Raw genomic sequence first — 27475 nt, 5'->3', positions numbered from 1 at the left:
TTTTATTTCCTCATGAGTATAGTGGAGATAAGAGGTACCCTGGGGTGGTGAATAATGAGCAGCCTCTGGTGTCAAGAATGCCTAGATTCAACAACAACAACAACATCTAACAATTTTACAGAACTTGAAAATTTGCAAAGCATTTACCAATATCATGTCATTTGATTCTCTCCTAACTGTAGACAATGATATCTATACCACTTATCCTACAAGATTCTTAAGAAGATCAAATAGAATGATATAAATATATACATATATATGTATATATCATTCTCTCTCTGTACACACACACACACACACACACACACACACACACACACAATATTTTAAAAATCTTAAAAAGTGAGAAAGGATTCTGGGAAGATGGCCGAGTAGGTTGGTAAATTTCAAGCTCTCCTGATTTCCCCCACAAATCATCATTTTAAATTGAAAATTAAAAAAAAAAAAGCCCTGAACACATTCAGAACAAATTTTCACCTCAGGATGAAAAATCAAGAACACTTGGGGAAGAACAGGGGTTTTCCTAATACAACTCTAGAAGATCTGAAGAAAGATCCATGGCAAAGAATAACCCCTATGAAGTGCAAACACCTGCTGGCTATCTTCATAAAAACACTAAGTGGGGAGACTTGGGGCTAGCTGGGAGTGGCTGGAGCCTCAGCAGAAACCATAGAAACTTTCACCTCTTGTACTGGGAGTCTGAGTACAGGAAGACTGGGTGAAGCTTGGCTGCTCAGGAGTGCTCAAGCCCAGCTATACTGCAGGGATGTGGACCTGGAAGACAAGGAACTAGCCTACTAGAAATGCAGAGGAAGCAGGGCAGGGATACTGCTGGCTGTGGGCACTTGTAGGATGGTGGAGCTGTTGATTTGAGGTTCCTGGTCAGATGGGAAAGCTAAGATGAAGTCAGAGGCATCAACCCCACCGCACCAGGATTAGATGTACTTACAGTGATACCTCTTTTTTAAAAAATGAACTGGCAAAGAAGAAAGAACCGCACCATAGAAACATACTGTGGGAACAGGGAAGACCAGAATTCATCTTCAGAGTAGAACACTGAAGTAAGAAAAAAAAAAAAAAAAAAAAAAAAAAAAGCTTTTACCTTAAAGACTAATATGAAATGGCTTCCTACCAGAGAAGAACTCAAAAAAAATTAAAAATTAAATGAAAGGCACTGAGGAAAAATTAAATTAAAATAGAAAAAAATCCAAGGAAAATGACTATGGAAAAAAGTTAACTAATTAGAAAAGGAGATCGAGAATCTCAAAGAAAATAACTCCTCGAAAATTAGAACTGGACAGGGACAAAAAATAAACAGAGTATAAAGAATGGAAAATTAGAGCAGAATGTGAAACATCTTATTAGAAAAATGAAAGATCTAAAGAACATATAAAGAAGAGAAAATATAGCAATAAATGGACTGTCTCAAAGTTGTGACCAAAAAAAGGACCTTGACACCATGATGCAAGAGCTAAAACAAGAAAATTTCCCTGGAGTGATTGAACATCAGGGAATAGTAGAAATGGAAAAAAAAATCCACTAAGCTCCACCTCATGAGATCCTTTGTGGAAAACATACAGGGACAGTATTGCCAAATTTCAAACCCATGGATCAAAGAGAAAATTTTACAAGAAACAAGAAAAAATTCAAATATATTGGAACTATTAGTCAAATCGTATAGGACTTATCAGCAGCCACATTAAAAAAACCCAGATCCTGGAATAATATCTACCAACAATCAAAAGAATTAGGTTTGTGGCCAGAAATATTTTACGCAGCAAAATTTTCTATAATATTGAGCAAGAAAAAATGGGCATTGAATGAACTTGCAGAATTTTAGGACACTCTATTAACCAAACCTGAACTTAATAGAAAACTTAACATATAGGAGCCAATATCAAAGATCAATTTCAAGGAACTTAACATGGACAATTTTTTTTTTTACACAAAAAATGAATGCCATATATTTAAGATTGGCGTCAACAATGGGACAGCTCAAAAGATGAAAATAACTCCTTGAAAATTAGAACTGGAGCAGAGTTAAGATAAAAAACAGTAATTGTGTTATACAAATGAGGGGCAGAGGAAGAGTAGACACAGAGACATTAGTCTAGGAGGAGGAGAGGAGTAAGGCTCCTAATTCTGAAAACCTACCCCCATCCAGAATGGGTTAAATGCACAACACTACATATATACCATGAATAGCACCCTCCAAAATCTATAAAGAAATAAGGAGGGAGGGATGGGCAGAAGGGAAAAGAAGCTAAGGGTGTGGGGAGAAGACATGGGAAGGATCTATGGGTAGGTAAAGGTTAAGTAATAGCAAGGCAAGTTAGAAGCCAAATTAAAACAAAAAGTCAGCAGGGATAGAAAAGACATGTGTATGTATATATATATCTACATATCTATATATAAATATATCCCTTCTTAACTATAGCTTGCTTGGGGATTGTGGATGTGGTGAAAGGGGAAAAGGAATAAAATAAAAAAGTGAGCAGCAGAGAACAAAAGAAGAATTTATTAGGAAGTAAAGAAAAGATGAACACTCACAAATATAATTTCTTTTACTAATATATACACTTTCTTGATCTTTTAATTTGTTGTTTTATATTTTGAATCCTCCTTGATTTTTTGCTGGGCATATGATAATGTTCTCTTTTGTTCTGTTTTATTTTGTTTTGTATTCCTTTTCTGCTTTTCTTTTTCTTATTTTGTTTTTTAAAATAAAATAAATTTTAAAAAATTGTTGTTGGTATCGGTGGTGTATTCAGAATGATGAAAAGGCTGTAACTCACCTGACCTTTCCCTAATATCTCTCTGATCACCTTTAAATAATGTCATAAAACAATTCCTGGAACAGTAAAATCCAGAAAAGGGTAGGGTAAAAATAATATTAAAAGTTAAATATATTGCAATTTTTTTATAAATCCTGACAAAAGTTCAATCATACAATATTGGAGGCTGAAGTGTCTCTATGTCTCCTGATCTCTCCTATCACCGCATCCTGAATGTTTCCCAATATATCATGAGGCCTCTCAGAACTTTCTAGCAATGGCTGGAAGATGAAATAAACATACATGGACAAATATGAATAATATCAGGAATCTGATGAAATTTGATAAGATGTTGTCAGAAATGTCTTAAGATTTGATTGTTTAAAAAGTAAGATTAATCCAGGTTTCAACCTTTATCACAAATTGATGATCACTTTTGTGCTTGAAAGAGGAGGGGTAGTAATTGTGGATGTGAAGCATTAATGATAGTAACTTTAAATAGAAGTAGAATATTCTTTAGCCACACAACAGTATTTAAAGAGGTGAAGTGGGAACTTCCATTATAAAACATCTTCCCTGACACAATGTTAGAAATTTAATATTAGAGACTCATTAAGTCATATCAATGTATTATATTGCTGAGCAAGATCTTTTAAAGGGAGAATAATCTTGAGAGAGATGGCACTTGGAGTAGTTAGTCATTAATAACTATAATGTATGTCATCAGAAATCTTTCTTGATAACTTCTGGAAATTGGGTTTTGCAATGGTTTCCCTTCCATCCCTCCTCCCCCCACCTCCTCCTTGGGCACTGACCAGGAAGAAATGATTAAATTAATAAAATTGAAGCAGGTACTACTTTTAGCTAAAGCACAAGAACAGCTAGGTGCTGTGATAGTGCACAGACTACCAGGTCTAGAGTCAGAAAGATTCATCTTGCTGAGATCAAATCTGGCCTCAGACCTTATTAGCTGTGTGATCCTGGGCAAGTCACTTTACCTCTTTTTATCTCAGTTTCCTTATCTGAAACTTTAGTTGGATAAGGAAATGGCAAACCATTCAAGCATTCTTGTCAAGGTGGAGGGATACAAAAAATCAAACACAATTGAAAAACAACTAACACTTTATAGATTGAATTATTTGAATTGAATTAGATCTTGCAAAAAAAATATCATAAAAGAATTGAGTCACTTTAGGTTGTGGGGTATCACTAAAGATATGTAGAAGAAAAGTAATGTAAAAGAGGAAAATCTACAATCGATTTACTTTATTCTTTTGATAAGAGTTTGATCTGTAGTTTGTGATGAGAATAATTGCAATGAGGCTATGTTCTTAATTATGTCATAATAGAATGTTCTGAAATTCACCTTTTTCTCCTCAGTGTTCATCATACCAACCAATGAAGGCAATCAATCTTATCATGCATCTATTTACTTTGCCCAAATCACACAATTTGAGTTCTGACTTTAATGAGGATATTAATACAAGCTATTGGTTTTAAAACTTTAAAGAACAGAAATAGTTCACCTGATAAAATGCTTCGGCTATGCAAATAGATGCCATTTTCAGCAATAACTCATATATCTGAAAGAATGAAGGAAAAGAGAACAAAGATGAGGAAAAGAAGCTTTAGGAACCTTCTTGGAGGAAAGCTCTCCCCTTTTCCAAGATCTTCTGAGTTGACAGAATTCACAAGGATACAAACATTTTGGCCCCTTTCCTGTTACAAAGCAGTAGTTGCAGTTTTCCATCAATATAAATTTCACATTTGTTCTTGGAAATCACTGGGACTTTAGACTTTAGTAGTAGCCTAAGCACACTTTGTCTATGGCCAGCTTTATTCTGTCAAGAGAATGAGCTCATTCACAAAGATTGATGAACACATATCACTGTGGTGGAACATACTCATAAAAGGAGTGCTGTTTAAATGGGTCCTGAAATGAGTCACAGATGCTTTGTAGCGATCTGGGGCTGTAAGTGTCCATCTCTTAGAGAGCATTTTCTCACTTTGAACATTGGAAGAAGTCTCTATTGATACAACTTTCTGCACAGTCTTCTGAATAATGGTTTTAGTTGTAGATGTACCTGTAACTCATCAGTGATTTTCTTAGCTTCATTTGCATTATCAGGGGCCATTAATTTCTTTTTCCTGATTTCAATGGAGATGTCAGAACTTGGAGTGTATTTATGGAGCTCTTTCACATCTGAATCTCCCATCCAGTTAATACCATACCAGTCTCCCAGAGAAGTTTTTCTCTCTTCATCATAGTAATCATATGAAGACTTTGCTGGGATGGGTAGCAATAGTTGCATAAATATTGATATCATCAGGCAGGTAGTCTATCATTGAGCCAGATTCATATGCTTCAATATAGAACACCATCTTTTACTTCTTTTTATCTTGGTGCATAGACTTATTTGTCTTATTAAAATCTTGTACATGAAGATCACTACCAGAAAAAATCAAGAGTCCAAGAATTCCAGGATTAGTGAAGCAAACAAACACAAGCTCCTGGGGACCATTATTCAAAACTTCTGCTTATCCTTCATCCCTCACAGTTTCAGCATCATCTTGTAACAAAGCAAGAAGTTTTCTGGGGTGACATTGGCTTGTGTATAATTTTTTGGGACTCTTTTGTACACATAAATGCCATTGAATCTATCAGGAAGATACTTTTTTTTTTTAGGATTTTCTTCATTATTTGCAATATTAACATATGTTATGACAATTATTTGTTCATCAGGAATTGTATTTCAATGAATGATCTGGTATGCATGGTAGACATTAGCTTGATGTTTGAAATTATACCAGTCGTTTGAATATGTCACAAAACAATCAGCTTGTCTCCATCCTCAGGATCATCCAGGGACAAAGTATTAATTCCTAGAAGCATAGGCAACAATACAATTGTCTTCAAAATCTGAGATTTCTCTAGGTACAATCAGTCCATGGTAGGATTAGAGAGAATTTACTGATATAATGCATAGCCTGGAGCCTTCAACTTACCTGCAGGCCCTGGCTCCACTGCACCTATTGTTATTAATATTATTGCTATTATTTTTGACTTTTGGGGGGGACTATATCTACCAGTGGGATTTCTGGGTCAGAGGCTATAAAAATTTTGCTCTTTTTTGGGGCGGAGCTTAACAAAAATAATTGCTGCTAGGCCACAGTGGAATTAAGCCACTGTACTCTTTCCTCTCCACTTAAGGGGCCCATATGCTTTTGAACCATTGAGGCTGTGGGTTCAGTCCTGGGGAACCTGGCCATCTAAAGTAAAAGTTAGATTCTTTTTCTCAGATCCTTTGGCTCATTATTTTAGTGCCCCATAGGAAAATTCCTTAAGGAGTAAGTGGCACATATTTAGAGCCAACTAAATTGGGGAGTACAAAAATACTCTAGATACAATACAAATAAGGTACAGGACAGATATTTATTTCTTACATATAAATGAAATGCTAAATATATAATATTCACAAGAGGCCATTGACAGAAAATCTTAAAACAGAATTCAACAACTTAATTTATAACTACTGTTAAAGTCTCCCAGGAAATTGAGACTTAAATCTCATCAGAATATAAAGCAGTCTGTGGGATTGTAGAAGAGACATTATATTTCACCTTGGCTCAGCTCTGCACTGTCCCTTCAACATCGTTGTCTTCTAGCCAGCTAAGCCAGAACTCCTTTTTCTGGCAATTTATCTTCTCTGATGCAGAATTTCCCATCACCAGACATGACTCTCTTCAAAAATGAAATGAATCAAATAAGTTCCAATTGTTCAGTGATGAAGAGAGCCATCTACACTCAGAGAGAGGACTGTGGAACTGAGTGTAGACCACAACATAGTATTTTCACTCTTTCTGTTGATGTTTGCTTGCATTTTGTTTTCTTTTTTAGGTTTTTTCTTTTTTTCTTCATCCGATTTTTCTTGTGCAGCTAGATAACTGTATAAATGTGTATACATTTATTGGATGTAACATATATTTTAACATACTTAACATGTGTTGGACTACCTGCCATCTAGGGGAGGGGGTGGGGGGAAGGAGGGAGAAATTTGAAACAGAAAGTTTTGCAATGTGGAAAAATTGCCTATGCATATATTTTGTAAATAAAAAGCTTTAATCAAAAAAAAAAGATTTTCCCATCACCAGTCAGCTTTGACCAAAGGATCCAGGATCTCTCAACCTGTTGAACTCACAATATCTCCTCCAAGTTTAGAAGCATCCACTTGAAATCACTTTTGCTCATCAGAAAAATAAATAGCAGAAGTGCAGCTTCAAACTGGACTAGTTGAATCCTGTTTCCCCATCTAACCATCTTGCTTTCCCTTTCCAGTTGTACACATTTTTGTTGTTTGATTGTTTCAATTATGTCTGACTCTTTATGAGTCATAATTGGGATTTTCTTGGTAAAGATATTGGCATAGTTTTCCATTTCCTTGTTCAGCTTATTTTACAGATGAGGAAATTGAGGCAAATAGGATTAAATAACAACACACAACAGGTATCTTCAACTAATATCTTTGTAATTCCAGGTCTGACAGTCTATCCACCTAGATGTTCCTAGCTATACTTTAGAGTGGTTACAATTCTGTCAGGGTATGAGAAGAGCCAACTGGGGAAAAATATAATCGACAGCTAGTCATTCTTTTTTAAAGATTCATTGAGTCATCAGCACTTCTTGCTCTAGGATCAATGGGGGATTTTGTTGTCATTCACTCCATGAATATTTTAGCTCACAGGAAGTAGCTAAGGGGATCCATCATTCCCCAAATGCCCTAACTCTGCTTTAGGAAACTTTGAATATTCTCTGGGTACCACCAACTCTGTCCCACATTTTCCCCACCTCCATTGAATTACTTTCAAATAATTTCCCAAAATGATAGGACCAATTCAAAGCTCTAACTGTACTGTTAATGTGTTTGTTTTCCCAAATTCCCTTTAATATTGACTATTGGCAATTTGATAAGTGTGAGGTAAAACCTCAGAGTTTTTAATTTAAAAAAAATTTCATTAATTATGTAGGGCATTCCCCCCATTATTAATAATTTACAATGTTCCTTTTGAGAACTGTTTATCCATGTTTTTGACTGTGTATTCATTGTGTAATAACTCTTGGTCTTAAATATTTCTATTAATTCTCTTAAATTCTTTGTATATGATCTTTATCTTATTCAAGACATTTGATACAAAGATTATTGATTTCCAAATTGACACCTTCCCTTTTTATATCAGATGCATTGATTTCATTTGTGAAAAACTTTTACGTTTTGTATTTGAAATATCTATTTTATCTTCTGTGATAGAGAAAATCATTACATTTGAGAACTCTTCCCCTAGCCACAAGTATGAAACATACTTGATCTTCTTTTAAAATATTTTTTCTTTTATGGTATAGCCTTTAATATTTAGGTCACATATCCTTTTTAGCTTGATATAAGTTATTGATCTAAACCTAATTTCTGTTAAACTTTTCCAGATTTTCCAGAAGCTCTTATCCAATCAGGAATTCTCTCTCAAGTACTTTATGTTCTCAGATTTATTGAATACCAATTCAGAGTCATGTTTCTTTCCATATATATGGAAACATGCAACCCTCAGAATCCAGGAGCACCCGAAGTGACCCAAAGCTTAAAGAAAATATTGACTTGGAGAGTGAAATTTGAGTTCTTTCCTCTTGCCAAATTTGTTCCATCTCTCATGCATGTCAGGAAATTTATCTCTACTAATAAGGACAGAGAACTGTATCAATGGGCTTTAGAAAAGAGGTTCTAAATGGAAGGTTAGAATCCTGGTTATATTTCTAATAGCAGAGTAACCTGTAGGCCCTGAGATCTCTCACCTCATGAGTTTTATGATGTGGTAGGGGTCTAGGTACACAATATAAATTACTATAATCATTGGAACTCTCAGTTAAGAAAACTCTACTAATGAAGATTGGCATTTTCTCTGCAATTTATGCAGAGAAATTTTATTTATAACATTTAATTTATAAAATTGATAAAGAAATGCTTTAAAAAGTTGCCTAGAGCACTGAAATGTTACTTGTTCAAGTTTAAACACATCCATCATATGTCAGATACAGGCCTTCAACCAATTCCTAGCTTTCCATCCATTATACCATGTTACCTGAGGAAATGTGGTATAGTGGATAGAGTACTGAACTTGGAGTCAGGAAGACCTTAGAATCTTACTACTCACTAGCTGAGTGACTTTGGATAAGATTTTGTTCTTTAGTTTCCTCATTCATAAAATGAAATGAGGTTATACTTAAGAATCTCTTAAGTTCTCTTAAAGCTCTAAATCTATGATCATAAGATTCTGTGGACATTGTATATATGTATGTATGTGTGTATTCCTTCCTTCCCTCCTTCTTCCCTCCTTCCTTCCTTCCTTTCTTCCTTCCTTCCTTCCTTCCTTCCTTCCTTCCTTCCTTCCTTCCTTCCTTCCTTCCTTCCTTCCTTCTTTCCTTCCTTCCTTCCTTCCTTCTTTCCTTCCCTCTTTCTTTCCCTCCTTCTTTCCCTCCTTCTCTCTTTCTTTCCTTCCCTCCTTCCTTTCTTCCCTCCCTCTTTCTTTCCTTCCTTCCTTCCCTCTTTCTTTCCCTCCTTCTTTCCCTCTTTTTCTCTTTCTTTCCCTCCTTCTTTCCCTCCTTCCCTCCCTCCTTCCTTCCTTCTTTTCTTCCTTCCTTCCTTCTTCCTTCCTTCCTTCCCTCCCTCCTTCCTTTCTTCCTTCCTTCTTTCCTTCCTTCCCTCCTTCCTTTCTTCCTTCCTTCTCTCTTTCCTTCCGTCCTTCCTTTCTTCCTTCCCTCCTTTCCTCTTTCCTTCCCTCCTTCCTTCCTTCCTTCTTCCTTCCTTCCTTCCTTCCATCCTTCCTTCTTTCCTCCTTCCCTCCTTCTTCCCTCCTTCCCTCCTTCCTTCCTTCTTCCTTCCTTCCTTCCTTCCTTCCTTCCTTCTTCCTTCCTTCCTTCTTCCTTCCTTCTTCCTTCCTTCCCTCCTTCCTTTCTTCCTTCCTTCTTTCCTTCCTTCTCTCTTTCCTTCCGTCCTTCCTTTCTTCCTTCCCTCCTTTCCTCTTTCCTTCCCTCCTTCCCTCCTTCCTTCCTTCCTTCCATCCTTCCTTCTTTCCCTCCTTCCTTCCCTCCCCCTCTCTCTCCATCTCCTTCTCTCTCTCTCTCTCTCTCTCTCCTTCTCCCTCTCCTTCTCTTTATCTCTGTGTCTCTCTCTCTGTCTTTTTGCCTCTATTCTTTCACTATTCTTTTGTCTTTTTCTTTCATGCAATTGTCTCTATATGGAAAATAGAGCAAGAAAAATGAACAGAAGAGAATCAAGTGATATGCCAGTTCCAAATTCCTACTTTAATTGGAGATGTCTATAACAGGTGAGTTACTTATTCTTCATAGGCAAATTAGCTGTATTAAAAGGCAGGACAAACTTAAGCAAAAATGGAGAGGTTGCCAAAGTTTGCTATTGGTATTGTTTTATCTCCTCTACAGGGATCTTCTCAGCAAGATTCCATGAAAGACACCTGCTTGTATTCTGTTTTGAGAGAATATTTCCTTAGAAGCCTATCCTTATTGATAAATAATATAAAAAATCAATCTCATTAAGGGAATAAGACAATCTATATTTTTTTAAATTTTTGAAAACAATTCATATATATTATCTCCTTTGATGTTTACAACAGCATTGTAAGGTGTGTGTAATTGCAATCTCAATTTCACAGAGGAGGAAAGGCTGAGGAATACAGGATGTGGATTCAGTCATTAGCATCTTAGCATGAATGTACTTATTCTATTAATGATAATAGCCAAATTTTATATGATGGTTTAACATTTACTGAGTACTTTACATATATTATCTCATTTAAATACACATACAAACACACACATATATAAATTCACACATAAGTATGTATATATATGTATGTGTATATATATATATATATATATATTTAGAGTTAAGTGATTTGCTTGGGCTCACACAGCTAGTAAATATCTGAAGCCAGATTTTAATTCAGATCCTCCTAACTCCAGGACCAGTGCTCTGTCCATTGCACTATAGAGCTGGCCCAATAATAAATGTGTGTGTACACAGACACACACAGACAGACAGACACACACACCATATCAAATAATTAAGGAGAAAATAAGATAGATTAAAAAAAAAACATTTGGAGTGAGCGATCTAAGTACATGAATTCATTTTTACCATCAATTTATCTGTGATAGCCACAGGTATTCTAGATGATTAAGCAAACAAATGATGACAAGAGGCTATTGGGAATCCATGAATGCTTTTAAATGACTTTGGATTTCATTTAACCCCTCTCCCTAAGAGCATTGATATGGGAATCTCTCATTATTATTATTTTGTTTTTGCTGAGGTAATTGGGATTAAGTGACTTGCCCAGCATCACACAGCCAGGAAATGTTAAGTGATTGAGGCTAGATTTGAACTCAGGTCCTGCTGACTTCAAGGCTGGTACTCTATCTACTACACCAACTAGCTGCCCCAGCTCTCCTTATTTTGTGGAGATGAAAAGATTAGCCTGCATGAGTGTCAGGGTAGAATTAATCAGAGTGAGCAAATCCTAGTCTTCTTCACTCTTTGTCAGAATCCTTTTAGTCAAGTAGTTTTGGATGCTTCTAGCTTTGAGAGGGAAGATGAAAAAGTTTCAGATTGCTGAAGAAAAGTACTCTGGGAAGAAGCTGACATAAGAGAAGTTGATGGTCTCCATCAAGTCCCTTATCCCAACTTGTTATACTAGAGGCCATTGGAGTTTCCCTTTGGGTAAGATCCAGATAGAACTTGTATAAAGCCTCACACAATATTATCTTCATTATCATCACCATAAATATTACTATTATCATTGTTATTATTTTGTTTTCAGACCTAACAGGTACATGTCTGAGGGTTATGTTTTTTTTTTTAAGAAGCAATTAAAAAGGTCATGTGTCCCATGCCTGGAGGCTATTGATCATGTTCTTTAGTCCATCTTTTTCACACAACACACAGTATCAATGAAAGACTAGCCTGTGTTTTTTCTTTCTCTTATTCTTCCGTGGTCCATAAATTCTCCTCTAGTCAAGTCACTCAGCCCATACCAGAATCTTCATTGCTTGGCCATCATCAACTGATGCTGATTACTCAGTGTTCATGTTCCTATGGGATTTTGTCTATGTATAGCCTTTTTCTTCTTGTACTTCCATTCTCCAGTTCTTTAGTTTATTGACTCCTTGTATATCTTCATTTAAAAAAAAATGTAGCTGAGATACATCAGCTAGTTAGGGACTGTAAAGTTACCATCATCAATTAATCATATAACATATATGAAATTCATTTCTAAATCTGGTGTTGTGGAATGGATATGGAGTCAGGTTCTCTCCTGTTCCTGTATGACTTTGAGCAAATCACTTGCCTTTCGACTAAGGCTTCCTCTTCTATAAAGTAAGGGATTGGACTCAATGACTTCCAAGGACTGTTCTAAACTTAAAATTAGTAGGGTAAATTGCATCACCTTGACCTAATTTGCTAGATTCTCAGAGAGGAGGCAAAAGTGGCATTTTTAGTGCTCTGATGATCCCTAAGAAATTAGGTCATTTCTCATGTTGAAATAGATGTAACACTTGAGTGGCTAATAAATCATGGAAAAGTATATATTCAATTTTTCTGAGAGAAGGAGGCAACCTTCTTCATGAGCCTTTGACTTCCATAAGATCCCCAAGTCTTTTCAAACTCTAAATTAAAGCAATTAATGATATTTACATCTGATTATATTCATTGACATAAAATCCTAAGCCAGCTGCTCAGGAATCTGCCACTGATTTACTTACCTTCATCCTTTTCCAAGCAATTATTCCAGGTTGAAAAGAGTTCACTAAAGATATATGGAAATCAGAAGGGATAAAGAGATAGATTCAGCAAAGGCTTTCGGGAGAATCAAAAGACAAAGCTGGTAGTTAGGTACTTGAGAATCTTGTGGTTATTTTCTGGTCCTTCCTTAATTCTATCTCCTGGAAAAAACCTCAAGAGTGAAAAAAAAAGTTATATTATGCATTCCTTAAAGAAAACACCATCAAAGAACTTTAAATTGCACTTCTAATGTGAAAAGTAGCATTTAAAATGACATAATGGGGTTCTGAATTAATTCTCTTTCATTGAGTTTCATATCAAATTACAGGTTAAAAGACAATTCTCTGTGGAATAATAATAAAAAAAAATCTTCCATCAGAATACAAAGACTTGGAATTTAGCCCAATTTTTGGTCACAATCCTTTGTCAGCTAGAATTATAAGCTCTAATGGCCATCAGAAATGTCACTTGTGTTCTATCTGCCTTTTCTATCCTCACAAGAAGCAGGGATTGTGTGATTTACAAAGGTCTTGTATTGCTTCTGATTGCAGGGACAAAAAACCCAGGGAAATAGATGCAGTTGAAATCATTCCCCTCCCCCAGGGAAGTTTTCAGTAGGTTACCATTTCATCTCCAGTGTTTCATTTTCTGAAGCATGCAGTGTAATAAAGGCCCATTTGATCTCCTCTGTCTAAGCTGACTGTGCAGGGTGAGAAGTAGAACATTATTTGCTGCCAAAGATAAGAATCGACTGCTGGCAGAATTAGAAAGGGCACATGACCCAGTCATAAAGCCTGAATATGAACCCTAACTCTGTAACTAACTATTTGGGAAATTTTATTTACATGGGTCATTTAATCTATTCGGGCTCACTTTCTTTACTTCAGCCTATGTTAATCAATCAATCAGTATTTATTAGCTACTTACTACATACCAGGTAATCAGCTAGATGGTTCAGTGAATAGAGAGTTGGACCTAGAAGACACTTCTACTTAAGTGCAAATTCAGCTTTAGACGTTAACTAGTTGTGTGACTTGGGCAAGAAACTTATTTTTATTTTCCTTAGCTTTCTTATCTGTCAAGTGAGCTGGAGAAGGACATGGCAAGCTACTCTAGCATTTTTGCCAGTAAAATCCCAAAAGGGATCAGGAGGAATTGGAAATAACTGAAAAACAATTAGACAACAAATGAAAAAATATATACCAGGCACATTGAAAAGTGCGTGAGGTACAAAGGAAGGCCAAAAAAAAAAAAGTCATGGTTTTTTTTCTTTTAAATTTGGAAATAGTAATCAGAAATTTTTCCCTTTACTACTCCCCCCAAACTAAATACAACTCTATAAATAACCATACTTTAAAAATTCAAGGAATTACTTAAGTTAGACTAAATTTTTGCTACTATAATCATCATAAAAATAACCCATTAATATAACTGATATATTTATAACACTTTAAAGCTTTCCAAAGTATCTTTTTTATGTTATCTAATTTGATCAGAATTGTATGTAATAGGGGCAGCTAGGTAGAGCAGTGGAGAGAGCACTGGCCTTGGAGTCAGAAAGACTAGAATTCGAATCAGGACTCAGACACTTGATTCATACAATCTGTGTGACTCTGAGCAAGTCACTTAACCCCAATTGCTTCCTCCTCCCCCCAAATTGTATTTAATAAACATTATGCATATTAAACAAACTGAGGAACGATAAATGTATAAAAAACAATCTTAGTCCAGAATGTTTTTTTTTTTTTTTTTTCTGGAAAAGAAAAGAGACTTGATATTTGTTAAGTCTATGTGGGCAAGACTTTGATAAAATACTTCCTGTAATTATAAAACTAAAGCAGGCATTTTAGTCAAATTTTATTACAAGAATGGCCATCAACAGTAAATATTGAAAACAGAATTATTTTTTAAAATGTGTAAATGAACTTATGGGTACTTGGTCTTGGATGTGTTATTAGTTTTCTTTTGAAAATCTGTTTCTTCTTTGGACTTGTTCTATCTCATCTGGGATGGAAGTCCAGTGACCCCTTACAGACCTAACCCCACTTCTGATGGTTCCCTGAGCTTTGATTTGCTTTGTTTCTGACTTATAAATATCCTATTTAGGCTTAGGGAATCCTTTTCCTAGAAGGGACTCTTTATTGTTTCTGGACTTAGTTTGGATAGTCAATTGGCTTAGGGCATACCACAGTTCAGAACTCCTGGGTTCTCAGTCTCCTTAACGACAGATTACATTTCTTGACACTACTTTTGATTCATAACATGTTTAGGAAACTAATCTACCAGAGAAGATGAGGTGGGGTGAGGCATGTTACTAACTCATATTCATGAAGACAATCATACATATTTAAAGTGCCCTTTTATTGTCAATATTAGAGCTTGGAGGAAGCTTGGAATAGTAGATAGTAAACCAGTTCAGAAACAAGGAAAACCTGAATTCCAAGGTCTTCCTAAGATGCCATACAGCACACCTCTCTCAGGCAGTGTGCCATAATGAATACAAAGATGGTTCAAGTCCTGTCTCTGACAAATGCTGATTGGATTTTCCTGGATAAGTCATTTAATTTCTTGTAGTTCTAAGCAATTCTATAGGACTATAAAATGCAGATAAGAAGATGACGGACTTTGGTGGCAGATGTCTCCTCATCTGGGAGTTTTCTGTGCCACTAAAATTATAGGTCTAGGCCTTATGTGCATCAAAGAGTAGAGGTTTAATGAGTGCTCTGTTTATATTCTAATCTCAAATCAATATTACAAATTGAACTTTGATGACCCAGAGTCTTTTGTTCATTTTACTATATAGTAAGTTTTCATGAAACAAATATAAGATATATATGTATATATTTTTTTTTCCTGAGGCAGTTGGGATTAAGTGACTTGCCTATGGTCACACAGTCATGAAGCACATTTAAAAGCAGAGTAACAGTAATATGCAGTCCTTTGTCATATCCTTTAGGCTTCACATGATGGCATTTCATTCATGTGTGTACATCCATTTATCAGAATTTTTGCTCCAAATTGACCCTCACTTATATTTCAGTCTATTTTAAGATAGAAGTGTAACAGGGAAACTCATTGCTACTGTTGGGAAACCTTATAACTAAGCATTAGCACCTAAGAGTTAAGATACTAATAATTAGGGAAATAAGAAAAGACTTCTCATAAAATATGCTATCACAGTTTTGTTTTGAAGAAACCTAGGATTCTATTAGGTAGAGATGAAAGAAGGTACCAACTGGACAAAAACATTTGGGATGGAGACGGAATTTTTTATATATGGGAAGATCTAGAAGGCCAGTTTGAAAAAAAATGAAAAAATGAAAGAGGGTTGATATAAAATAAAATATAAAAGATAGCTGGAGTAAAGTTTTGCAAGACTTTAAAAGCCACCCTATGGATCAGATACTTCATTCTGGAAGCATTAGGAAGGTATTGCTATTTGATGGATAGATAGCAAGTATTTATGTGTCAGACTCTCTGTTAAGTATTTTGTAAGATTCATATAATTTTATCTTAATAACAGTCCTGAGAAGTAGGTGTTATTATTATCCTTATTTTATAGATGAGAGATGAACAGAAGCTGAATGATTTGCTCAGGGTATAAGAAAAGCTAGTATGTGAAACTAGACTTTAATTCTGTTCTTTCTAATGTTTAGTCTATTCACTGTCTTCTAGCTGCCTTAAGTGGATAGAGAGTGATATTGTCATATTCATAGTTTAGGAATATCTTTTTGGCAGATATGTGAAGGGTAGATTGGAGAATAGAGACTGGAAACAGTTTGTTATAATTTGAAGTTTGTTATAATAGTCTAGGTAAGAGGTGATGAAGGGCTAATTGAGCTTCTGGGTGTATCTATGAAAAGAGGCTGTAATGATGATTCAATCAATAGAACTTGGCAAATAATTGGAGATGTGAAGTAAGGGAGAGGGGAAAGTCAGGTAAGATGCCAAGCTTGGGTGGCTGAAAAGATAACTGTACTAGCAACAAAATTGGAAAATTTGAAGAAGAGATAGGTTTATCAGGAAAAAGTAGTTCCATTTTGGACATGTAAAGTCCAAGATGCTTAAAGGACATACATGATGAATTTTCCTGGAGGTATTTGGTAATGTAGGACTGGAGAAAGTAAAAAATATTTTGGTCCATAGAGTTAAAAGTTATTTTCCTATGAAAATTGATTAACAGTAGCTAATAAGGTGGCCATGGTAGAGAATATACATAGAAACAAGAAGGTCTAGAGTAGAACCAGATAAGTTCCCCCCACCTAAGTATGCAGGAGAAAGATAAACATTTGTCAGATGAGTTTGAAAAAGAACCAAAAAATAAACAACAGGAAGATCAAGAGAACAATGACATGGCAGTCAAGGAGAATTAAGTGGCTTAGGGAAGCGTTTCACAGGGTCAAAAGCTACAGAGAAGTCAATTAAAATGAGAAGTGACATTTGGTTTAGCAATTAAGAAACCAGGGTAATGATGCCAAAAAAATAAATAAATGAGTAAAAGAATGAATGAATGAATAAACAAAGAAATGAATGAAATAAATGGAAGAAAGGAGAAAAAAGTCTGAAACATTTAAAGAGTACACGAAAAGGAATAGAAAGAAATTGGGAGACACAAATAAACAGGATAGTTCAGAATGACAGTGCTAAATTTATTATATATTAAATAAATTTTACATAATAGGGATTTAGATATAACCCTTTTCTGTTCTTTATATATATGGAAATTATGTTACCAATTTTATAATAATAAAAGGGAAAACTTGAGAAAGAGGTCATCAGCAAAGTCAGAAAAAACCATTTCTAAAAAAAAATGGAGTTGAGGGCAAGATGAAAAAGGGTCAAAAACTGAATGAAAGGTAAAAATTATAGAGATTTTATATGTGTATATATGTCACTTTTAATAGGTTAAGCTGAAAAGGGGAAATGAGATGAGCTTTAGGGAATGGGATTGTAAAAAAAAAAATGTTTTTAAAAAGATAGAGGTTACCTGGTATGTTTGTAGGCACTAGGGAAGGAACCAGTTGATATAAATTATTGGAGGACAAGAGAAATAGAATGATTGAGAGATATGCTACTAGGGAAGATAGGTTGAAAGGGGACCAAAGACACAAGTGCAGGAGCTTCACTCAACAAAAAGGATCATTTCTGCATTACATGCTACAAATAAAAAAGGAGAGAGTGAGAGATGATTTGAGCTTTCAACAGCTTCCTAAGGCTATTGAGATTAAAACACAAATGTCTTAGTCTAATATTTAAGATCTAAATATGGCATACTATTGCCCCCCCCCAGATATTTCACATTATTTTTTCTTCAAACTCTCCAGATTTTTCTTTAAATTGGAATTTTAACTGTGTCCAGAGCTCACATTCCATATCCTGCCTTCATGAATATTTAGAGGTTGTCCCCAAGTTAAAAAATACATTACCTCTTTAATTCTGCCTTTCAAAATCCTTTTTTTTTCTTTTGAGAGTCATTTTAAGTGTCTCCTTCCTTTGACAAGCATTTCACATTTTATGGGCACTTAAATATTCTCTATTGAAAGTATCTTGTATTTATTTAAAATAATAATAGCTAGCAATTATATAGAATGTTAAGATTTGCAAAGTACTTTACATTCATTTACCTTATTTGATCATCACAGCAATGCTGTGAGATAAGTGTTAATATTATTCTATTTTTCAAATGTGGAAAGTAAGGCTTAAAGAATAAGTGGCTTGCCTTGACCATCTCCTAACATACTATTAAGTGTGTGCTGCACTCAATATTCAGCAAATTTGGAAAAGTCACCAGTGGTCATTGGAAAAGATCAGTTTATGTTCCAGTCTTATAGAAGGGGAATGCTAAGGAATGTTCAAATTACCAAACAATTGTGCTCATTTCACACATCATCATGCTTAAGATTCTGCAAGCAAAGTGTAAACAATATGTGAACCAAGAATTACCAGAGAAGTATGATGGTATTCAGAGTCAGAGGAACTAGAGACCAAATTGCCAATATTCACTAGATTATGAAGAAAGCAAAGGAATTACAGGAAAAAAAAAATCTACTTTTTCTTTCACTGTATGCATCACAACAAAATGTGGAAAGTCCTCAAAGACATGGGAGTACCAGATACCTGTATCCTGAGGAATCTATATGCAGACCAAGAAGCAACAATTAGAACTAAACAGCTGATTGAATTAAGATTGCTAAGGGGGCATAACAATTCGGTATATTGACATCTTATTTGACTAATACGCAGAGTACATCATGAAAAATGCCAGGCTAACTGAATCAAAAGCCAGAGTTAATGTGGCCAATGTTGCCAGGGGAAATATCAACAATTTCACTTATGTAAATGATGCCACTCTGATGACAGAAAGTGAAGAGGAATTAAGAAGCCTATTAATGACGAAAGAGGAAAGTATAAAAGCTCAAACATCAAATGTCAAAAACCCCCACCAAGTTCTTAGCAAGTTCAATCACTTCCTAGCAAATAGAGGAAGAAGAAATGGAAGCAATGTAAGATTTTTTTTTTTTTATTTTTGAGTTCAAAGACCACTGCAGACAGTAAGTGCAGCTATGAAATTAAAATATGCTTACTCCTTGGAAAGAAAATTAATGCAAATAGATGGCATACTAAAAAGCAGAGACATCAGTTTGCCAGCAAAGTTCAATATAGTAAAAGACATAGTTTCTTCAGAAATGATGTATGGTTCTGAGGGTTTGACTATAATGAAAGCTGAGAACCATAGAATTAATGTTTTTGAATTGTGGTACTAGAGAAGATTTTGAGTTTCTTGGACAGCAAGGAAATCAAATTTGTCAATACCTAAAGAAATTTATTCAGGCTATTTATTGGAGAGAAGCTCAAATACTGAAGGTGAAGTTTAAATATTTTGCCCTACATAAAGAAAAGAGTGTTCTCATTGGAAAAGACATTGATATTAGAAAAGATTGAGAACAAAAGGAAAAAGGTATGGCAGAGGATGAGAAGGATAGTTAGCGTCATGGCAAGAATGAATTTGAATTTGGACAGATTTTGATAGATAGTGGAGAATGGAAAGGTCTGATGTGCTATAGTCCATGGGGTCAGAAAGAGTTGGACATGAAAAGAAGAAGAAGAAGAAGAAGAAGAAGAAGAAGAAGAAGAAGAAGAGAAGAAGAAGAAGAAGAAGAAGAAGAAGAAGAAAAAGAAGAAGAAGAAGAAGAAGAAGAAGAAGAAGAAGAAGAAGAAGAAGAAGAAGAAGAAGAAACAATGAATATAAAGCTATAAACAAAATAGCTCCTATCTAGAGGGAATTTACGTATTATCAACACAAGAACTCATATTTTCCTGATTCTAGTTCAATTATTACTCTATTCTATTTAAATAGAGTTCTTGTTTCTAAAGAAGTTGAACTCATATTTTCCTGATTCTAAATCTATTCCTCTATGCATTATGACATCTACATACCTCTGTACAAGTGTTGATAATATGTAAGTTCCTTCTAGATAGGAGAGGAGGACTGTTTTCAAGATGACTGCTTTGTACTCCAGTTTGAAATCTGAGATTGTTAGGTCACCTTCCTTGGACAAAGTCCTACACTTCAGCTTTTTCATGTAGCTGTATCATAGCTAGTTCTGGGATTCTGTAAGTTTTCTGCACTTCTAAAATATAATTAAAGAAGAGGAGTGGTCCTTCTTCTCCTGGCCTGTGCTCTGGTCTTTACACAGGAAAAGACTTTACTTCCTGGCAACTATAAATGCTGCTGCTCCTTTCTGCTTTAGAAATGAGACCATATTCTTTGCTCCTGCGTGATCACAAGCACTTTTCTTTGCCTTGAAACTGTCACTTGCTATATTGTGGCTACAAGTGCTAGAACTAAGCTCTAGAACTGCATCTTGGAACAGTGACCTGGAACTAAGGTATAGGCATTGCAATAGGGTTCTGAACCCCCTGTAAACTCTTTATGACAAATAACTTCATTACTTTCCCTGGATGACTGAGAGCTCCCAAAGTTGCTATTGCTATGGCAGTTTTCTTGAAGGTCTGCTGCTGGTGTTGATATGGCATGCACTGAACTCCAGACTAATTCCTACCATTATGTCATGCACCTCTCTGCCAATCTTGTCTAGGGCTACAAAAATGTAATGTCTCACCATGACCTTTTGTTGGATCTACCACTCCAGAATTCAATTTGAAGAGTTACTTTTAAATTATTGGAGGTGGGATATTGAAAGAGTTCAGCTGATTTGGTGCCTCGAATCCCTCATTTTGATTCTGTTCTCCCATTCCTTCATTTTTTGACATTGTTTCCTTTTTATCAACCATGGTATCTTATAAGTAGTAGGTGCTTAAAAAAATGCATGTGGAATAAACGGACCCTGCTGTTGGCTAGCTTGGTCTTTGGGTAATAATTACAGAGTCTCTCATTGAACAAGCGCTTAAAGCTTTTTTATTTTTCTTCTTCAATTTGTTTCTCCTAAGAACTCAAGGCTACTGAATAATGAGGCATTAAATTGGAGATTAATGGAGAAATACTTAAACAAGCAAAAGAATTAGTATCCCATATTGAAATGGATCCTGAGTAAATTTGTTATGTTAAATAGGGAAATATTCTGGGGACTTCCGGTTAAGATGGCGGAGAGGAGGCTCACAGTTGCATAAGCTCCGCGCTTTCTCTCACTATCCACTTCATTACAAGCCTCTGAATCAATGGTTGACTGAAAAAAACCCACAAATAGTTACCAAGAGAAGCCATCCTTGAGATCCGCCAAGAAAGGTCTGTCTTTACTGGAGGGCTGGGGCGGTTTTAGATCGGGCGCAGGCTGAGGGCAGCGGCAGTGAGAGCACGGGAGCAGAGCTGAGAGGGGGTGGGGAGTGATCGCAGCCGTCTCTGCGGGGAGAGCTTCGCTACAGGTTTGGAACCTGCAGCAAGTCAACAGCCCAGCAGAGAAGCTAAAAACACCGGGGCTGAAGAATACAACTGCAAACAGCTGGAGTCTCTCGGGACCTGGCCGCTCCCCCCTTCCTCCCCTCAGTGACTCAGCACGCTTTGGGATCTCAGAGCGCAGGCGCAGCACAGTCCTGCTAGTGCCTCACTGCTGCCCCCTGCAGTCTGTAGAGGAAGCTCGATAACACACCCAGCCCCCCCCCAAAGAAAGACTCCAGTTTTTTCTGTTTTTCTTTGGTAGTTTGTCTCTGATTAATAGACAGAATGAGCAAGAAGCTGAAGAGGACTTTAACCCTGGACAGCTTCTATACAGATAGAGAGCAGACTCTAAATCCTGAGGAGACTAAAAACAGGCAGTCCCCAGGTGATTCCCCAAAGGAGGAGATCGTCTGTTCCTCAGCACAGATGAACCTCATAGAAGTGATTAAAAAGGCTCTCACAAGGGAGCTAGAAGAAAAATGGGGAAAGCAGAGTGAGGCTTGGCAAAAGGAGAGGGAGGCTTGGCAAAAGGAGAGGGAGGCTTGGCAAAAGAGCCTGGAGAAAGTTAAAGAGAGAGTAGATAAAGAAGTAAAATCCTTGAAAAATAGGATTAGTGAACTGGAAACAGAAAACAGCTCTCTAAAAAACAAAATTGGCGAAATGGAAAAAAATTCCACAGAACAAAAGAACTCAATTGGACAATTAGAAAAAAGATTTTAAAAAAGTGAGTGAAGAGAATACTTCACTGAAAATCAGAATTGAACAAGTGGAATTGAATGACTCGAGGAGACAAGAAGAATCAGTCAAGCAAATCCAAAAAAATCAAACAATGGAGAAAAATGTGAAATACCTTCTGGGGAAGACAACAGACCTGGAAAACAGATCCAGGAGAGACAATCTGAGAATCATTGGACTCCCAGAAAAACATGATGAAAAAAAGAGCCTGGACACTGTCTTCCAGGAAATTATCAAAGAGAACTGCCCAGAAGTCATAGGAACAGAGGAAAAAATAAATATTGAAAGGATTCATCGATCACCCACTGAAAGGGATCCTAAAATCAAAACACCAAGGAATATAGTGGCCAAATGCCAGAACCCTCAGGTGAAAGAAAAAATATTGCAAGCGGCTAGAAAAACCCAATTCAAGTATCAAGGAGCCACAATAAGGATCACCCAGGATCTGGCAGCATCCACATTAAAAGATCGAAGGGCCTGGAATATGATATTCCGAAAGGCTAAGGAACTTGGTATGCAACCAAAAATAACTTACCCAGCGAGAATGAGCATCTTTTTCCAGGGAAGAAGATGGACATTCAACGAAGTAAGCGAATTTCATCTATTTCTGATGAAAAAACCAGAACTTAACAAAAAGTTTGATCTACAAATATAGAACTCAAGAGAAATCTAAAAAGGTAAAGATTAATCTTGGGAACTATATTTTGACTATATAGATGTATAAAGAATACATGTATACCTTGTTCTAGAAATTGATGTGGAAAGGACATTGTACCAGAAAAAGGGTAAAGTGGGGGTAGTACATCTCATGAAGAGGCATAGGAAACCTATTATATCTGAGAGAAAGAATGGAGGGGGATGAATATAGTGGGTATCTTACTGCCTTCAGAATTGGCTTTAAGTGAAAAATCTTAAGACATATCCAATCTATGGTGAAACTTCTCCCATCTCATTGAAAAGTGAGAAGGGAAAAGTGGAAAGGGAAGGAATAAGCTAAGCGGAAGGGAATACGGGAACTGGGAGGGAAAGGGGTAAGATAGGGGGAGGAACTCTAAGGCGGGGGGAGGGACACTAAAAAGGGAGGGCTGTGAGAAGCAAGGGGTGCTCACAAGCTTAATACTTGGAAGGGGGGGAAAGGGGAAAGAAGGGAGGAAAGCATAAACCGGGGTTAACAAGATGGCAAGTAATACAGAATTGGTCATTCTAACCATAAACGTGAACGGGGTAAACTCCCCCATAAAGAGGAAGCGGTTAGCAGAATGGATTAAAAGCCAGAATCCTACAATATGTTGTTTACAGGAAACACACCTGAAGCGGGGAGATACATGCAGGTTAAAGGTAAAAGGTTGGAGCAAAATCTACTATGCTTCAGGTGAAGTCAAAAAAGCAGGGGTAGCCATCCTGATCTCAGATCAAGCTAAAGCAAAAATTGACCTAATTAAAAGAGATAAGGAAGGACACTATATCTTGCTAAAGGGTAGCATGGATAATGAAGCACTATCTATATTAAACATATATGCACCAAGTGGGGTAGCATCTAAATTCTTAAAAGAGAAACTAAGAGAGCTGCAAGAAGAAATAGACAGTAAAACTATAATAGTGGGAGATCTTAACCTTGCACTCTCAGAATTAGATAAATCAAACCAGAAAATAAATAAGAAAGAAGTCAAAGAGGTAAACAGAATACTAGAAAAGCTAGATATGATAGATCTCTGGAGAAAATGTAATGGAGACAGAAAGGAATACACTTTCTTTTCAGCAGTTCATGGAACCTATACAAAAATTGACCATATATTAGGACATAAAAACCTCAAACTCAAATGTAGTAAGGCAGAAATAGTAAATGCATCCTTTTCAGACCACGATGCAATGAAAATTACATTCAACAAAAAAGCAGGGGAAGTAGACCAAAAAATAATTGGAAACTAAATAATCTCATACTAAAGAATGATTGGGTAAAACAGCAAATCATAGACATAATTAATAACTTCACCCAAGAAAACGATAATAATGAGACATCATACCAAAATGTATGGGATGCAGCCAAAGCGGTAATAAGGGGAAATTTCATATCTCTAGAGGCCTATTTGTATAAAATAGAGAAAGAGAAGGTCAATGAATTGGGTTTGCAATTAAAAATGCTAGAAAAGGAACAAATTAAAAACCCCCAGTCAAACACTAAACTTGAAATTCTAAAAGTAAAAGGTGAGATCAATAAAATTGAAAGTAAAAAAACTATTGAATTGATTAATAAAACTAAGAGTTGGTTCTATGAAAAAACCAACAAAATAGACAAACCCTTAGTAAATCTGATTAAAAAAAGGAAAGAGGAAAATCAAATTGTTAGTCTTAAAAATGAAAAGGGAGAACTCACCACTAACGAAGAGGAAATTAGAGCAATAATTAGGAGTTACTTTGCCCAACTTTATGCCAATAAATTCGACAACTTAAATGAAATAGAAAAATACCTCCAAAAATACAGCTTGCCCAAACTAACAGAGGAAGAAGTAAATATCCTAAACAGTCCCATCTCAGAAAAAGAAATAGAACAAACTATCAATCAACTCCCTAAGAAAAAATCCCCAGGACCAGATGGATTTACATGTGAATTCTACCAAACATTTAAAGAACAATTAACTCCAATGTTATATAAACTATTTGAAAAAATAGGGATTGAAGGAGTCCTACCAAACTCCTTTTATGACACAGATATGGTACTGATACCTAAACCAGGTAGGCTGAAAACAGAGAAAGAAAATTATAGACCAATCTCCCTAATGAATATTGATGCTAAAATCTTAAATAAAATATTAGCAAAAAGATTACAGAAAATTGTCACCAGGATAATACACTATGACCAAGTAGGATTTATACCAGGAATGCAGGGCTGGTTCAATATTAGGAAAACTATTAGCATAATTGACTATATCAATAACCAAACAAACAAAAACCACATGATCATCTCAATAGATGCAGAAAAAGCATTTGATAAAATCCAACATCCATTCCTAATAAAAACACTTGAGAGCATAGGAATAAATGGACTTTTCCTTAAAATAGTCAGGAGCATATATTTAAAACCATCAGTAAGCATCATATGCAATGGGGAAAAACTGGAACCTTTCCCAGTGAGATCTGGAGTGAAGCAAGGTTGCCCACTATCACCATTATTATTTAATATCGTATTAGAAACACTAGCCTCGGCAATAAGAGTCGAGAAAGATATAAAAGGAATTAGAGTAGGCAATGAGGAAACCAAACTATCACTCTTTGCAGATGATATGATGGTATACCTAGAGAACCCCAGAGATTCTACCAAAAAGCTATTGGAAATAATTCATAATTTTAGCAAAGTAGCTGGCTACAAAATAAATCCCCATAAATCCTCAGCATTTTTATACATCACCAACAAAACCCAACAGCAAGAGATACAAAGAGAAATTCCATTCAGAATAACTGTTGATACCATAAAATATTTGGGAATCTATCTACCAAAGGAAAGTCAGGAATTATATGAGCAAAATTATAAAAAAGTCTCCACACAAATAAAGTCAGACTTAAATAATTGGAAAAATATTAAGTGCTCTTGGATCGGCCGAGCGAACATAATAAAGATGACAATACTCCCTAAACTAATCTATTTATTTAGTGCTATACCAATCAGACTTCCAAGAAAATATTTTATTGATCTAGAAAAATAACAACAAAATTCATATGGAACAATAAAAAGTCAAGAATCTCAAGGGAATTAATGAAAAAAAAAATCAAATGAAGGTGGCCTAGCTGTACCTGATCTAAAATTATATTATAAAGCAGCAGTCACCAAAACCATTTGGTATTGGCTAAGAAATAGATTAGTGGATCAGTGGAAAAGGCTAGGCTCACAAGACAGAATAGTCAACTATAGCAATCTAGTGTTTGACAAACCCAAAGCCCCTAACTTCTGGGAAAAGAATTCATTATTTGATAAAAACTGCTGGGATAATTGGAAATTAGTATGGCAGAAATTAGGCATGGACCCACACTTAACACCATATACCAAGATAAGATCAAAATGGGTCTATGACCTAGGCATAAAGAACGAGATTATAAATAAATTAGAGGAACATAGAATAGTTTATCTCCCAGACTTGTGGAGGAGAAAGAAATTTGTGACCAAAGATGAACTAGAGACCATTACTGATCACAGAATAGAAAATTTCGATTACATCAAATTAAAAAGCCTTTGTACAAATAAAACTAATGCAAACAAGATTAGAAGGGAAGCAACAAACTGGGAAAACATTTTCACAGTTAAAGGTTCTGATAAAGGCCTCATTTCCAAAATATATAGAGAACTGACTCAAATTTATAAGAAATCAAGCCATTCTCCAATTGATAAATGGTCAAAGGATATGAACAGACAATTTTCAGAGGATGAGATTGAAACTATTACCACTCATATGAAAGAGTGTTCCAAATCATTATTGATCAGAGAAATGCAAATTAAGACAACTCTGAGATACCACTACACACCTGTCAGATTGGCTAAGATGACAGGAAAAAATAATGATGAATGTTGGAGGGGATGCGGGAAAACTGGGACACTAATGCATTGTTGGTGGAGTTGTGAACGAATCCAACCATTCTGGAGAGCAATCTGGAATTATGCCCAAAAAATTATCAAAATGTGCATATCCTTTGATCCAGCAGTGTTTCTATTGGGCTTATATCCCAAAGAAATACTAAAGAAGGGAAAGGGACCTGTATGTGCCAAAATGTTTGTAGCAGCCCTGTTTGTAGTGGCTAGAAACTGGAAAATGAATGGATGCCCATCAATTGGAGAATGGCTGGGTAAATTGTGGTATATGAATGTTATGGAATATTATTGTTCTGTAAGAAATGACCAGCAGGATGAATACAGAGAGGCTTGGAGAGACCTACATGAACTGATGCTAAGTGAAATGAGCAGAACCAGGAGATCATTATACACTTCGACAACGATATTGTATGAGGACATATTTTGATGGAAGTGGATTTCTTAGACAAAGAGACCTGAGTTTCAATTGATAAATGACGGACAAAAGCAGCTACACCCAAAGAAAGAACACTGGGAAACGAATGTGAACTATCTGCATTTTTGTTTTTCTTCCCGGATTATTTATACCTTCTGAATCCAATTCTCCCTACGCAACAAGAGAACTGTTCGGTTCTGCAAACATATATTGTATCTAGGATATACT

The 27475-nt window shown here is 35.8% G+C and overlaps 1 pseudogene; it reads right to left on the bottom strand.

The window, feature by feature from the left end:
- Positions 1–4572: 4572 nt before the first annotated feature.
- The window catches only part of LOC127557231 (legumain-like), a 137191-nt pseudogene continuing 114288 nt past the window's right edge, over positions 4573–27475 (bottom strand).

Source organism: Antechinus flavipes, chromosome 3, assembly GCF_016432865.1.
Source record: "Antechinus flavipes isolate AdamAnt ecotype Samford, QLD, Australia chromosome 3, AdamAnt_v2, whole genome shotgun sequence".
Lineage (NCBI taxonomy): Eukaryota > Metazoa > Chordata > Mammalia > Dasyuromorphia > Dasyuridae > Antechinus > Antechinus flavipes.
The sequence above is the reverse complement of the archived record's forward strand: the minus strand, read 5'-3'. Positions and strand labels throughout refer to the sequence as shown.